Source organism: Lepidochelys olivacea (genome assembly GCF_965140295.1).
Source record: "Lepidochelys olivacea isolate rLepOli2 genome assembly, chromosome: 10".
Taxonomy (NCBI): domain Eukaryota; kingdom Metazoa; phylum Chordata; order Testudines; family Cheloniidae; genus Lepidochelys; species Lepidochelys olivacea.
The window spans coordinates 63,437,215-63,451,863 of NC_140420.1; positions in this window are offsets into that span (position 1 = coordinate 63,437,215).

Below are 14,649 nucleotides of genomic sequence, written 5' to 3' on the forward strand. Positions count from 1 at the left end.
AGGCCTTAAAGAACTTGGTTAAGCTGTGCCTTCTCTGGATAGGGTCCAGAGTGACCTAGACAAATTGGAGGATTGGGCCAAAAGAAATCTGATGAGGTTCAACAAGGACAAGTGCAGAGTTCTGACTTAGGAAGGAAGAATCCCATGCACCGCTACAGGCTGGGTACTGACTGGTTAAGCATCAGTTCTGCAGAAAAGGATCTGGGGATTATCGTGGATGAGAAGCTAGATATAACTGAGAAGTGTGCCCTTATTGCCAAAAAGGCTAACGGCATATTGGGCTGCATTAATAGGAGCATTGCTAGCAGATCGAGGGAAGTGTTTATTCCCCTCTATTCAGCACTGGTGAGGCCAAACCTGGAGTATTGCATCCAGTTTTGGTCCCTCCACTACATAATGGATGTGGACAAATTGGAGAGAGTCCAGCGGAGGAAAACAAAAATGATTAGGGGGCTGGGGAACATGACTTATGAGGAGAGGCTGAGGGAACTGGGGTTATTTAGTCTGGAGAAGAGTGAGGGGGGATTTGTTAGCAGCCTTCAATTACCTGAAGGGGGGGTGGGTTTCAAAGAGGATGGAGGTAGGCTGTTCTCAGTGATGACAGAACAAAAAGCAATTATCTCAAGTTGCGGTGGAGGAGGTTTAGGTTGGATATTCGGAAACACTATTTCACTAGGGGGGTGGTGAAGCACTGGAATGGGTTACCTAGGGAGATGATGGAATCTCCATCCTTGTAGGTTTTTAAGGCCCGGCTTGACAAAGCCTTGGCTGCAATGATTTAGTTGGTGTTGGTCCTGCTTTGAGTAGGGGATTAGTCTAGAAGACCTCCTGAGGTCTCTTCCAACCTTAATATTCATGATTTTATGACCTCCTGCTTAAGGGAATGGAAGAAAATCAGCCTGCCTCCTGGAACAAGAGAACAAGGAATGCTCCTGGCTGGGGTTGGTTTGGGTTTTGGCCTCCCCTCCTGAGACCTTGTGCAGTGGGTATTGCCACTAACCTTGTCATGTTTATTCTGTGGAGAACTACATTCTTTAGAGAGAACTTTGTGCTGAATTCAGCTGATAAGGAAATTGAGCCATTTGGATTTGTATCACCGCAATCAGGTTCCAACCAGAGACACCACTAATGTATTTCTAAATGTAAGCTCATGTATCGTACCCTTAGCTATGGATTTTGTTACCACTAGCAATCAGAATAGTCCTGAGCCTTACCAACTTTAAGGAGCATTGCAATAGCATGGCCCGTCTAGAAGTTACAATATTGGGAATAAACTCCTGCACATCAGTATTGCAACACAGCTCTTTGTAATCCAAAATATAACTTTCTTATTAGATACCTAGATCCAGAGCCTCTCAGACCAAGTCAAGTTGTTGGGCTCCAGCAATGTAAGTTCTGGCTCCACGGGGGAACTTTGAGATAACTGGTTCAGGAGGGAATAGAACCAGGCTTGTAGGAGATGTTTCTTTCTCAGATAGGAACCCTGTTGGTGGAAACTATGAAGCCCTGACTGGTTTAAATTTGCTCTTACCAGGGCTAAATCCTTCATTCAGGGTAGCCATTGTCCCACATGATTGGGGTGCAGAATATTCCCTAAGTTTTAGCATTTAGTGTCACCTCCTTTTACTAGCTCATTTTAATGGTTACATATGTTTTCATATAATTATCTATTAAAATGTATGTTTGAAATCTTTAATTTGTAGTTCTAAAAACAAAACCAACCCCTCCCCCCACAGATTCCTTGTTGTGACAGTTCCTACAGTGCTTTTCAGAGTTGGTTGGTTTAAAAAACCACAATCAAACTCAAAATCCAGATAACTTCAGCCAGCTCTAGTACTTGCCCAGTGATACATCTTTCCTGCTGTAATGAAAGAGCCTGTTTAGTGGCTGAGGACTGGGAGTCCTGGTTCCTCGGTTCTTTTTCTACCACTGAGTAAATTGTGAGTTTGGGACAAGTTGCTTACCTTTCTGTATTTCAAACTACCAAGCTGTAGCATGGGCATAACAAGTCACCTACCTCTAAGCGGTGTTGTGATGTGTAATTAATATGAGGAAAATGCTTTGAGATCATAAGAGGAAAGAATATAAGTAGGGAAAATAACACTTGTAATACATCGCAGCATTCTTCTAGCAGAAGACAGAAGAAGTCTATAGATATGGTGAATATGGTTAGTTTTATTTACATAGCTGAGTTGGTGAAATTTCATTTGAAAACTATTTGAAAAGCATCAAACACAAAAAGATCCATATGCAGCTGTTTTAATATTAATTCAGTAGCTGAATCTAATCTTTTCACAAAATACAACTGTGTGCTTTGCAAAATGGAACTAAATGCCGATTTGCTTAATGTAGTTAGCACCATACTTAATAGTGTAATAATGCTGCTTTATACTCTCCTCATATTTATTTTGTCTGATTGCTCCACACTGAAAGAAGCTATCAATATAGTATTTGCTGGTATGAATAAAGATGGGAGGATTATAGATGCAGTTTTATGGAACACGACTAGAGATGGTGATTCCTCAAATTAAGAACTCTGACATTTGGGAGGGAACATCCAAACCACACAGGTTTACAATGTTTATATATTTCATTATCTAAATGAAATACATAAAAACTTTAAGTGGGTTAACATTAAAAATCAAATTAGTCTAATTATTGGGTTGATTAAACCATAAAAGATAAACCAGCCATTCCTTATAAATTCTATGTAAGGAATGTGAGAAGGCAGCATTCTTGTCAAGTTAACACCCAAAATAACAGGGCATTATCAATCTCAGTGCCAATTGATATATTTAGGCTCCAGCCAAATAGCTGATATAGGGAGGATCAAATCATTCCCAGGTTGAAGCTAATTTGAGGTAGCTTGCCCAGGTTAATAGTGGTTAGGTGATAGCCAACCCATACAATGCAGGGTTATAATGAATTCCAGTATAATTCAAGATGACAGATTTTTGAATATTGAATGTAATAAATTTAGGTGAAAATAACATGATTTCTCAGGATTAAGCATACAACTCCTAACCCATGAAATGTGTGTGATCTTTTAGATAGCAAGGGTGTTTAACTTAGTGCTGGTTTTCACATCTGAGGAACTATTCTATAGTCACTTCTTAAATTCTAAGAGTTCTAGCCATGGCTCTACTAGCCATCTGCTGGAGTTAAAAACCAAGTACAAGGAGGCTGAGGTACAAATGTTCTTCTGCAAAAGCATCAACCTTTTTGATTTGGTTTTCCAATGTCTATTAGTAGGCGGTGGTTGTGACTTTTGTGGTTTCATTCAGCTTCAGGTATCTAGTTGAAGAGATTACCTGATGGTCTTGGTGATTCCAGTGTTTAATGTTGATAGAATTGCTGGCTAGATGTTACTTGCTTGTAGAGTATGTTGATGTTGTATTCTGTTGGACTCCCCCTTACCAGACAGGAGGGTGGAGGAAGCACTGGCCTCTTTGTTAGGTACAGTAGCCACAGACCAACCACCAATGGCCATAGCAACAGCCGTGGCAAGCAAGCAAGTCAGCAGCAATGTTCCTTCCTTCCACTTTTTGAACATGGTGACCTGGCTGGTATTTTCTCCTTTGAAACTTCTCTTAGGAGCTTTTTGGTACATCAGAATAGAGAATTATTCTTCTGAAGCCATTGACATCACCCAAAGGGGTCTGATTAGGTCCCCTTCATAGAAATGAAAAACCTTCCAGTCACTTCAGGCTCGGAATGTCCACAGATCCAAAAAAAATAGAGCCAGTCGGTCAGCAGGTCCCTGGGTATTTTGAGGTCATGGGTCAGTCCACAGACAGACATTCTTAACCATCCTAGAATGTCCTGACTCAAAAATTACACCCAAATGCAAAGGTAGCAAAAAGTTCTAACTGAAATCAGGAATACACCACTCAGACTTGAACTCATCCAGACAGGGACAGTTCCTGTTCTACAGATTCATGTACCTTCCCCTTTATATTTTGATCAACTCAATTTTGAACAGTGTTTTTTAAATACACCATCTGGGAGAAAGGTTGGATTTTAACTTTGAGTAAAAAGTCTTGTCCTCCTTAAATCACAATTCTGGCCTTCAATTTTTATGTGCAGGCCTGTCTGCTGCAGAATGGATTATAACTAGGCACGAAGGAGATGCAGAGGGAAGATTCCTGGCCCCAAGCATGTGGAGTGGTTGCAGATGTAAAGCCCACACTGTGGCCCCATTGTGAATGTTATGCCTCCAGCAGGGCCAAAGGATTTCTCTGCAATTTCTCCTCTTAGCCACTGAGGCTGATACAGTGCAGGGGTTCAGAAAGTGAAGTTCCTCCTCTCCTTCTGCTAGCTGCACTCCTCCTAGATCCAAATCAGCATGGAGCTGTGGTGATGAGGAGTTGATCACAGTTGCTGCCTCAGTGGCTGTCGTCAGTGAAGAAGGCAGGCAGAGCCATGTGGCCTGGGACCTTATTGTAGAGTAAAAATAGCACACATTTGCTGCACACCTTCCATTTCAGATTGTTGAAATATTCTGTGATGTACTCATCGCTCTGAGAAATGAGAATCCTCACATATAGAAAGTTCATCCATTCTAAATACTAAGACCTTTACTTAGTTTTCACTCCTTCCTACGCAAGTTCACACTAACTTCATGCACACGCCCACTAAAAGACTGAGTGATAACTGAATAAAATCTTTAGGGTTTGGCCATTGGATTTGAACTCCAATATATCAGAGAGTATGTTAATACTGGAAGTGCTCCCGTTGGATGTATACATTTTCTGTGTGTGCCATCTGCTGGAGTGTGATCACAACACAGTGCCCACTCTTAAATCTTTTCAATTGCCATTGTAATTAAACAATTACAAATTAAGTAAATAAAAAGAAGATGGTAAATATGTGAATAACACATCCTCTAGTTTTTTTGAAAGCACCTTTAAGGGGACTGTAGTGTGTGGTATGTATGTACTTACTAATAAGTGTCAATGCTGCACATACTTTAAAAAAAAGTCAATTTGTCTTAATAATGTGGAGCTGCTACAAAGTAAAAGGCACAATCAAAAGTCTCCATTTTAAAAGACAAACTTTAAAACTGAAAGATAAGTTGTCACAGGGTCACTCACCACACTGGTGCCTCCTGCTGGGCATTTCGGGAATTAGCTCAGTCTTAGCAGGTGTGCCCTTGGGTGGTGGAGGCTCTCCCATCCTCCCCTTTGCCTGCAGACCTGTTACGTCTCCTTTCTCTCAGCATCTGCTTTGTGGCACCATGTGTCTGGTTTTTGACTGGAACACCAAGTTGAAAAGGGACCTGGTGGCTTCAGTCAGCACAGCTGACTGGACCGTTAAAAGTCCGGTCGGCAGTGTTGCGGCACTAAGGCAGTCCTGGCACCATGCTGGGCCTTGGAAGTGGCCAGTGGGTCCAGCTCCTAGGTTGTGGGGGGGTAAGGGGCTCCACACGCTGCCCTCGCCCCGAGCACCAGCTCCGCACTCCCACTGGCCGGTTCCCAGCCAATGGAAGCGGGGGGGGGGGGAGGACAGTGCCAGTGGGCGAGAACAGCATGCATGGAGCCCCCCACCTGCCTACTAGCGCTGGACCTGCTGGCTGCTTCCAGGGCACGCGTAATGCGGTGTCAGGACAGGCAGACAGCCTGCCTTAGTCCCCCCACCCCACTGCACCGCTGACCGCGAGCTGCCCAAGGTAAACCCATGCCCCAACCCCAAACCCCTGCCCAGCCCTGAGCCCCCTCCTGCAAACACCTCATTCCCAGCCCCACCCCGTAGCCTACACCCCCGGCCCAAAGCCCTCACCCCCCTGCACCCAACCCGCTGCCTCAACCCACAGCCGCCTCCCATATTCCGAATTGCTCAGCCTCACCCCCCCAACCCAGAGCCCCCTCCTGCAAACCCCTCATCCCCAGCCCCACCCCAGAGCCAGCACCTCCAGCTCAGAGCCCTCACACACCCCAACACCTTGCTCAGCCCCCTCCCACACTCCAAATCCCTCAGCACCATGCACAGCCTGGAGTCCCCTCATGTACCCCAAACCTCTCATCACCGGCCCCAACCCAGAGTCTGTACCCCCTCCCCCACCTTAACCCCTTGCCTCAACCTGAAGCCCCCTCCCACATTCCAAATCCCTCAGCTCCCCCCCACACACATACCTGGAGCCCCCTTCTCCAGCTCAATCCCCTCATCCCCAGCCCCATCCTGGATCCTGCACCCCCAGCCGGAGCCCTCACCCCTCCCTCACCCCAAGCCTCAGCCCAGTGAAAATGAGTGAGGGTGGGGGACAGCAAGCCACCAAGGGAGGGGGAATGTAGTGAAGGGGGGGGCAGGGCCTTGGGGAAGGGGCAGGACTAAGGTGTTCAGTTTTGTGCAATTAGGAAGTTGGCAACCCTTACACCTCCAAGGAGAGTCCAGCCACTCCTCACAGTGGCTTGGCAGTTCACAGCCGGGCCGCTCCTTTAGCAGCTAGTGGGGGAGGGCCTAGGCCCACCCACTACTCTGTAGGATCCCTGGGCCAGGGCCCAAAGAGCAGCTTCCTGCTGCTTCTTCCTTACAGCTCCACCAGTCTGTCTTAATCCCCTGGGCCACTTCCCCACAGCCTCAGCATATTTGGCTCCTGCCTCTGGCTCCTTCACCATCTTCCCAGGGCCTCAGGCCTGCAAGCCCTAGCATCCCTGTTCATGGTGCAAGTCTCTTCAGCCCTCTAGGAAGCTGGTCCCTTCCTTTGAGCTTCCTGCAGCAGATTGACTTGCGCTGGACTACAGCTTCCTTTTATAGGGGCCAGCTGGGCCCTGATTGGCTGGGCCAGCTGCTGCTCTAATTGGCTGCAGCCACTGCCCTAATTGGCTGCTTCCTTGCAGTCCTCCAAGCTGGGTTTTAACCCTATCAGGGTCAGTGCTGGACAGATGCCCCATTACATAAGTAAACAATATTTGTTTAGAAGTTCTTTAGTATCGAGTTTAAGGCTGATGCAACTAGTAGCTGGGTTATATTATTTTCAGCCTTAATAGTTTTAAAAGCCCTGAAGTCCTGGGAAATGTATTCTTCCAATACCAAATTCTACTCTGCTACACAATGGAGTTGCTTCAGATCTTTACTGGTGTAACTGAGAGCAGAATTTGGCCCGATAGCTGGATTGTTTTCCTGCCCATAACAATATTAAATTCCTTTCCTTCCACAAAACTGTAATTTTAATAAAGGCTATAGTTTAAGATTTAATGTTTCAATCCAGTGGAATAGTAACTGAAAGGATAAAATTAAAGCTATTGGAGAATCCAGAGAGTGAACAATCTGAGTGCTATTGTTCTAATGTTAGTTTGTCCACTCTGACTTTTGGCATTTGTATTTTGTTAATAAATAATAAAATATAAATTTAAGCCTTTAAGACATCAAATCTTAGTTCTTTCCTTCAGACCTATGCTAGTGTGCCCTTCTCGATTTGTAGTGCCAGACCAAATTCTTCCTTGTTATACCTGTGCAACTGTATTGATTTTAGTGTACTGTCACAGGTATGAATGAGGTGAATTTCGCCCACTTTCTTTCCGTTGAAGACTTGTGCCATAATTTCACAGTGCATTCCGGAGTAAACAGACAAACTCATGTTTGAATTTTAATGATTTAATCTCTCATGATTTAATCGAAAACCATTGTGTGAAATCCAGGTCCCATTGAACAAAATGGGAGCTTTGTCATGGACCTCCATAGGGCCAGGTCTTCACCTATTGTATCTAATATTTTAAGTACTGATTGTGTAAATATACACGTTTTATTTTATTTTTTGTAGTTTGAGATCATGAAGTAAAGTGGACAATTTAAAACTTTTTTTATGCACAATACTTTTATTTGTACTTTTATTTGTCAAACACCTTTTCCATATTTAAGGTCTGTTCATCTATAATGACACTAACTTGTAAAATACTGATCTATATGAATAGATTTAACACTAGTGAAGTAGTTACTGCGCAATAGTAGACCCAATGTCATTCTGAAGGTCAATAAACTTTTCACAATACCTGATAATGAAACATCATTTAAATCCAGAGCAATAACAAGGTACAATAGCACATTCATATCTAAATCAACAAATTTGCTTACATCCACACTGCAAATTTGAAAAGTGTTTTCACTATTTGCAGATCTTGTGGGGATGAAGGAAAGCACAGGAGAAGAATATGGGCCTTACAAGTAGCCCTATATATACCTACAGCTGGCTTGAGTAATGTTTTGGAAGATTGGGGCCCAGATTAACTGTTTATGGGTCCAATCCAGTAGTCCTTTCGTAGGTACATAGCAATAGGAATAATGACTGCAGGATCAAGCCCACTATTATCAAAGCAGATAGGGACAAGGCTAACTCAAAATATTTATGGAAAATAAATTTACAAGTTTCTGTACAAATAACAAAACAAAACTTTCTTCATTTGACAATATTATTTCTGTCATGTTTCCAAATTCCAGGCCACAAACTCTCAAATAAGGTATTAAAGGAATGATTGTCATTCATTTTCCAGTTATCTACATAGTTTAATATAATCCTTTTTTAATTTGATAGCAAAATTCAAATATAATGTATTAATTCCATTACTGAGGAAAGCTTTATCTATTAAAGAATAATAATAATTATTAAATGGAAAATTAGAAACTAAGGTACCTCTAGAAAAGTAAAGTCTGTTTCCTTTTTTTTTTTTGTGCAGAGTGAACAGAAAGAGAATTAATATGTAGTTCGTTCTCAAAGAAAATGAAGGCACCATGATTTTTACAAGTTTTTGTACCAGTGTAAAATATGTGGTCAGCAAAATACTGTGCTTAACATTTTAAGGTATCAGGCATATCAAGGCATGTTCTTAACAGAAAGATGCAAATCAGTAAATGATCAAGTTAAAGGAGACACAATCAGGACAAAATGTTCTCCTTTTGTTTTCTAAATCTATATTAATGGAGGCATCTTAGTCTAGAAAGGAGGTACTGTGATCTAGGGGTGCAGGCATGGGCATGGAAAAGAAGAATTTCTCAGTTCTAATCCTGGCTCTGCAACTGAAGTGCTAAGTGGCCTTGGGCAAGACTCTTGACCTCTCTAGGCACAATTCAGATCTTAGTTGTACTGAAGTAACTCCATATGAGTTAATTTCATTTTGGGTGTGAAATTTTAGTTCTAATAAAGTCAATGGCAAAACTCCCAGTCACTCCAATAGGGCCAAGAATTCACCATGTGTTTCTGTTTTCCCATCTGTGAAATGTGACTAGTAGTACTTACTTACTTTCCTCATGTGAAAATGTATTAGTTAGTGTTTGTAAAGTGCTAAGTAACACTAATAGTACATTTTAGAGGTCCTTGGAAGGGAGATGGGATTTAAGCACCCTTTGTCTTCTATAACGTGCCCATTTATATACATTGTTTAAATTTTTAAGTTAGCAGTTATAATATTAATACCAGGTGGTTTTTAGAAGTATTCTCTTTTCTACTTTAATTAGGGTGTCAGATTTTTGATATCCAGTTTTTAAGAAAGTTGAATAAAAGTTTATTTCTTTTATGTTATAGTGAGAAAAAAATAGTCTAATCATATAACATATATGGAACTAACAAACCAGTAGCATTTGAACTCTCATCCTTCAGGTACCTGTCCAATCCACTGGCTGACACAGTGACATCAACATGTTCCTATTACATTTTTTAATGCCTGCAAAGAAAGATATTAAAACATTTTATAGGGATTACAGAGGTAAACAATTACATTCTATACCTTCCATACAAGCCTCTATCTGCAACATGTCATGAAAAATTAGATTTAATATTTTGTAGCTACAGCAAGAAGAAAAAAGATTAATTTCCCCACTTTTAGCTGTCTGTTTCTCCAGAGTACTGTATCAAAAACTAGGGCTGTTGACTAATCACAGTTAACTCACGTGATTAACTCAAAAAATTAATTGCAATTAAAAAATTAATAATGTATATTCACAGTTTTAATCACACTGGTAAACAATAGAATACCAATTGAAATTTATTAAATATTTTTGGATGTTTTTCTACATTTTCAAATATATTGATTTCAATTACAACACAGAATACAAAGTTTACAGTGCTCACTTTATATTATTTTTATTATAAATACTTGCACTGTAAAAATGATAAACAAAAGAAATAGTATTTTTCAATTCACCTCATTCAAGTACTGTAGTGCAATCTCTTTATCATGAAAGTGCAGCTTACAAATGGAGATTTTTTTTGTTACAAAACTCTACTCAAAAACAAAACAATGTAAAACTTTGGAACCTGCAAGTCCACTCAGTCCTACTTTTTGTTCAGCTAATCACGAGGATAAGCTTTTATAATAGGCATTGCAAGATATTTGTTTGCCAGATATGCTAAACACTGGTATGTCCCTTCATGCTTCAGCCACCATTCCAGGTGATACGCTTCCATGCTGATGACACTAGTTTAAAAAAAATGCATTAATTAAATTTGTGACTGAACTCCCTGGGGGAGAATTGTATGTCTCCTGCTCTGTTTGACCTGCATTCTGCCATATATTTCATATTATAACAGTCTCAGATGATGATCGAGCAGATGTTGTTTGTTTTAAGAACACTTTCACAGCAGATTTGACAAAACACAAAGAAGGTACCAATGTGAGATTTCTAAAGATAACTACAGCACTTGACCGAAAGTTTAAGAATCTGAAATGCCTTCCAAAATCTGAGAGGGATGAGGTGTGGAGCATGCTCTCAGAAATCTTAAAAGAGCAACACTCCAATGCGGAAACTACAGACCCTGAACCACCATTCCAGACCACATGAATCCATGCTGATTCCCTATTTGGAATGGTGGTTGAAGCATGAAGGGACATATGAATCTTTAGTGCATCTAGTAAAAACCTTGCAAAAATGTCTAAAACAGTGCCACGAGAACGCCTGTTCTCACTTTCTGGTGACATTGTAAACAAGAAGTCAGCAACATTATCTCCCGCAAATGTAAACAAGTTTGTTTGTCTGAGCGATTGGCTGAAGTAAGACTGAGCGGACTTGTAGGCGCTAAAGTTTTACATTGTTTTGTTTTTGAATGCAGGTTTTTTGGTACATAATTCTACATTTGTAAGTTCAACTTTCATGATAAAGAGATTGCACTACAGTACTTGTAATGAGGGAATTGAAAAATACCATTTATTTTGGTTTTTACAGTGAAAATATTTGTAACCAAAAATAATTATAAAATGAGCACTGTACACTTTTTGTTTTGTGTTGTAATTGAAATCAATATATTTGAAAATGTAGAAAATATCCAAATATATTTAAATACATGGTGTTCTATTATTAACAGTGTGATTAATGACAATTTTTTAATAGCTTGACAGCCCTATTAAAAATGCTTTTGTTCATGCAATGTGAGGGTCATCACATCTGTGCAGAAGCCCAAAGAGAATAAAGCCATTCCAGTGAGAACCGTTACAATATGTTTTCTGCAGAGACTTTATAATAACCTATCTATTCTCTACCAAGACTGTCAATACATTAATGCTCTGTTTAGGCAGCTCTCTTAACCTAGGGATCTGAAATAACTTACAAACAATTTACAACTGAACCAATCTATACCCAAATCTGAGGTGAATACATCAGCTACTAATTAATGGGACCTGAATTTTGTTGTTGCTTTTCTTCTAGTCATTCCACATGGGTTTCTACATCAGGATATCTGCTGTGCCCTAGTAGTGTAAGGTGGGGAATTTAACTAGTTCATTACCACTTCCTCTTCTTTTTTTTCTACCCAACTCTTTGGGCATGAATTTTTCCAAAGCTCCTGAGTGACATAGGCACACACATCTCAGTGGAAGTCAATAGGATTCATGCTCTGAAGTCACTTATGCTCTTTTGAAAATCACATTCTGTTTCTATAAGGTTTCAGTAAAAACATTTTCCTGGGCCTTATATTCAACACAAAGTCAGCATTACCAAACAGATACCTAGTATTGCCTATACACTTAGTTGACAGAATGATCTAGGGGCTGCACTTCATTAAGATATAATACTTAGATAACATGCCAGTGGGTATAAGGAAGGCACTTTGGAAAAGCCTTAGCTAGCTAGCAGTAGTAAATTAATCTGCTGCCATTTTGATCTTTGAACTCCCTTGTAGCACCATCTTCCCTGGAAGATCTCCTTTTTTCCTTTTCTTCCCATTCTTCTTGGCACTTGTGAGACCTCAGCTGGAGTACTGTGTCCAAGTCTGGTGCCACAATTCAGAAACAGAGTAACCCAAAGGGGAGCAACAAAAAATGATAGCCTTTCCCCCGGGTCAGATTTTAAAAAAACTTGGCATGTTTAGTCTTGAGAAAAGAAGATGGGTGGTAACAGTTTTCAAATATGTTTAAGGCTGTAATAAAGAGGATGGTGTTCTCCATGTCCACTGAAGGTAGGACAAGAAGTTATGGGCTTAAAGAAAATTTAGGTTAGTTAAACTTTCTACCTATCAGAGTACTTAAACTCTGGAATAGGCTTCCAAAGGAAGTTGTCTAATTCCCATCAATGGTTTTTAAGAGCAGGTTGGACAAACACCTGTCAGGGATGATCTAGGACAGGAGTGGGCAAACTTTTTGGCCTGAGGGCCACATCTGGGTATGGAAATTGTATGAGGAGTTCACTGTGCAGGAAGGGGCTCTGGGCTGGGGCACAGGGTTGGGGTGCAGTGGGGGGGGGTGAGGGCTTTGGCCGGGGGCATGGGCTGTGGGGATGAGGGTTTGGGGTGCAGGAGAGTGTTCCGGGCTGGGACCAAGGGGTTCGGAGGGCAGGAGGGGGATCAGGGCTGGGGCAGGGGTTTGGGGTGTGTGAGGGAGTCAGGGGTGCAGGCTCCAGGCAGTGCTTACCTCAAGCAGCATCCAGAAGCAGCAGCATGTCCCACCTCCAGCTCCTATGTGGAGGTATGGCCAGGCAGCTCTGCATGCTGCCCAGTCCGCAGGCGCTGCCCCTGCAGCTCCAATTGGCCATGGTTCCCGGCCAATGGGTGCTGTGGGGGTGGCACTTGGGTTGGGGGCAGCATGTGGAGCCCCTTGGCTGCCCCTACATATAGGAGCCGGAGGGGGGACATGCTGCTGCTTCCAGGAGCTGCACGGAGCCACAGTATGCATGGAGTGGGGCAAGCCCCCGACCCTGCTCCTCAACTGGAGTGCTGGAGCAGGGCAAGCCCTGGACCCTGCTCCCTGGCCGGTGCTTGAGGGACAGATTAAAATGTCTGAAGGGCCCGATGCAGCTCCCGGGCCATAGTTTGCCCACCTCTGATCTAGGATAACTTGGTCCTATCTCAGCATAGGGGGCTGGACTTGATGACCTCTTGAGGTCCCTTCCTGTTCTACTTTTTGATGATTCTGTGAGTCCCCAAAATATGCAGCTTCTTGTCTTGATCATTATTTACAACTGAAGCTGTTTCATTACACATGGCTGAAAACTCTTATTTGTTTCAGTGATTGTCATATTCTTATTTTAATATTCAGTACTGTATAAATCTTGCTCTTGACAGAGTTATATGAGAGCAGTGAGCTGCAAAAGGACACCAGTCAGAGAGAGATATTGCGGACCTCACTTTGCTATTCTCCTAAGTGGCATAAAACAGGATTTAGATATTTATTTGTTCTAGGCATAGAAGGATGTACTTTGTTTGACCATTTGTGTACAGATTAACTAACCTGTCAGGACAGGGCTAAATAAGAAGGCTTCTGACTGATTGTTTGGCCTTTATCAAGTCATTAATTTTGAGGACTCCCTTTCATATGCATAAAACCTGGAATTTCCTTGTCTAACCAATGTCTTTCATTAAACCACAAAGTATATTTTTATGACAGTTGCTACTGACCCATGTAACTGGTAACAGACACATTTTGATACACAGGACCTTGGGGTGCTATTCTGTAGGAATGTGCAATGAAAGATGTTTCTGCACCTAGCCACATTTTCAGCGGGAAATGTTGCTCTGCATGTAGAACTCCTGTTAGCTGACTTTCAAATATCTGATTTCTGGAAGGTCAAAAACTGGTTTCAGACCTGTTCTTAAAGCTAATCCTGATAAAAGGTGTACCTAGTTGTAAAAAAATACCCTTCACAATGCTCTATTCATGTCTGTTTACTGTTTCAGGATGTTTCCTGATTGACGTAGCAAACTTCTGATCAGTCAACCCCTGAACCCCACACCTGCCCTGGAGTGGATGAATGAAGTCCATTCGTCATTGTCAAGAGTGACCAGCATCCACATCTGGAGTCAGCTGCTGTTCTCGTTTACACCAGTGTAGCCCTATTGAAGTCAATAGGAGAGCACCCGTGTACTTGAGAGCAGCATTTGGCCCATTGCCTTGAAAAAGGAGCGATGAGGGTTGTGTGGGATTTGGAAGGGATTCTCCCTCCTGCTGGGGTCTCTTTAGGAGGAACAACCCAAAATCTTACCCTTTAAGACAGAAGTCCCTGGCATGTGTCAGCTGTGGTTTAAGTAGATGGGGTCCTCATCCATGATGATGGTTCCTAGGGGCCATGGTAATGTATGTAATAAATAATAATCATTGAAATAGGAGGATATGTTTTCATTGCAACAGCTGAGGAGGAAGAAGAACTCCTCCCGCCAAGCTGGGAGAGGTGAGAAAGCTCTCCCTCAGGGTTGGGGAATGCTGTGTTCCACCTGTTCCCTCTTCCCTTATCTCC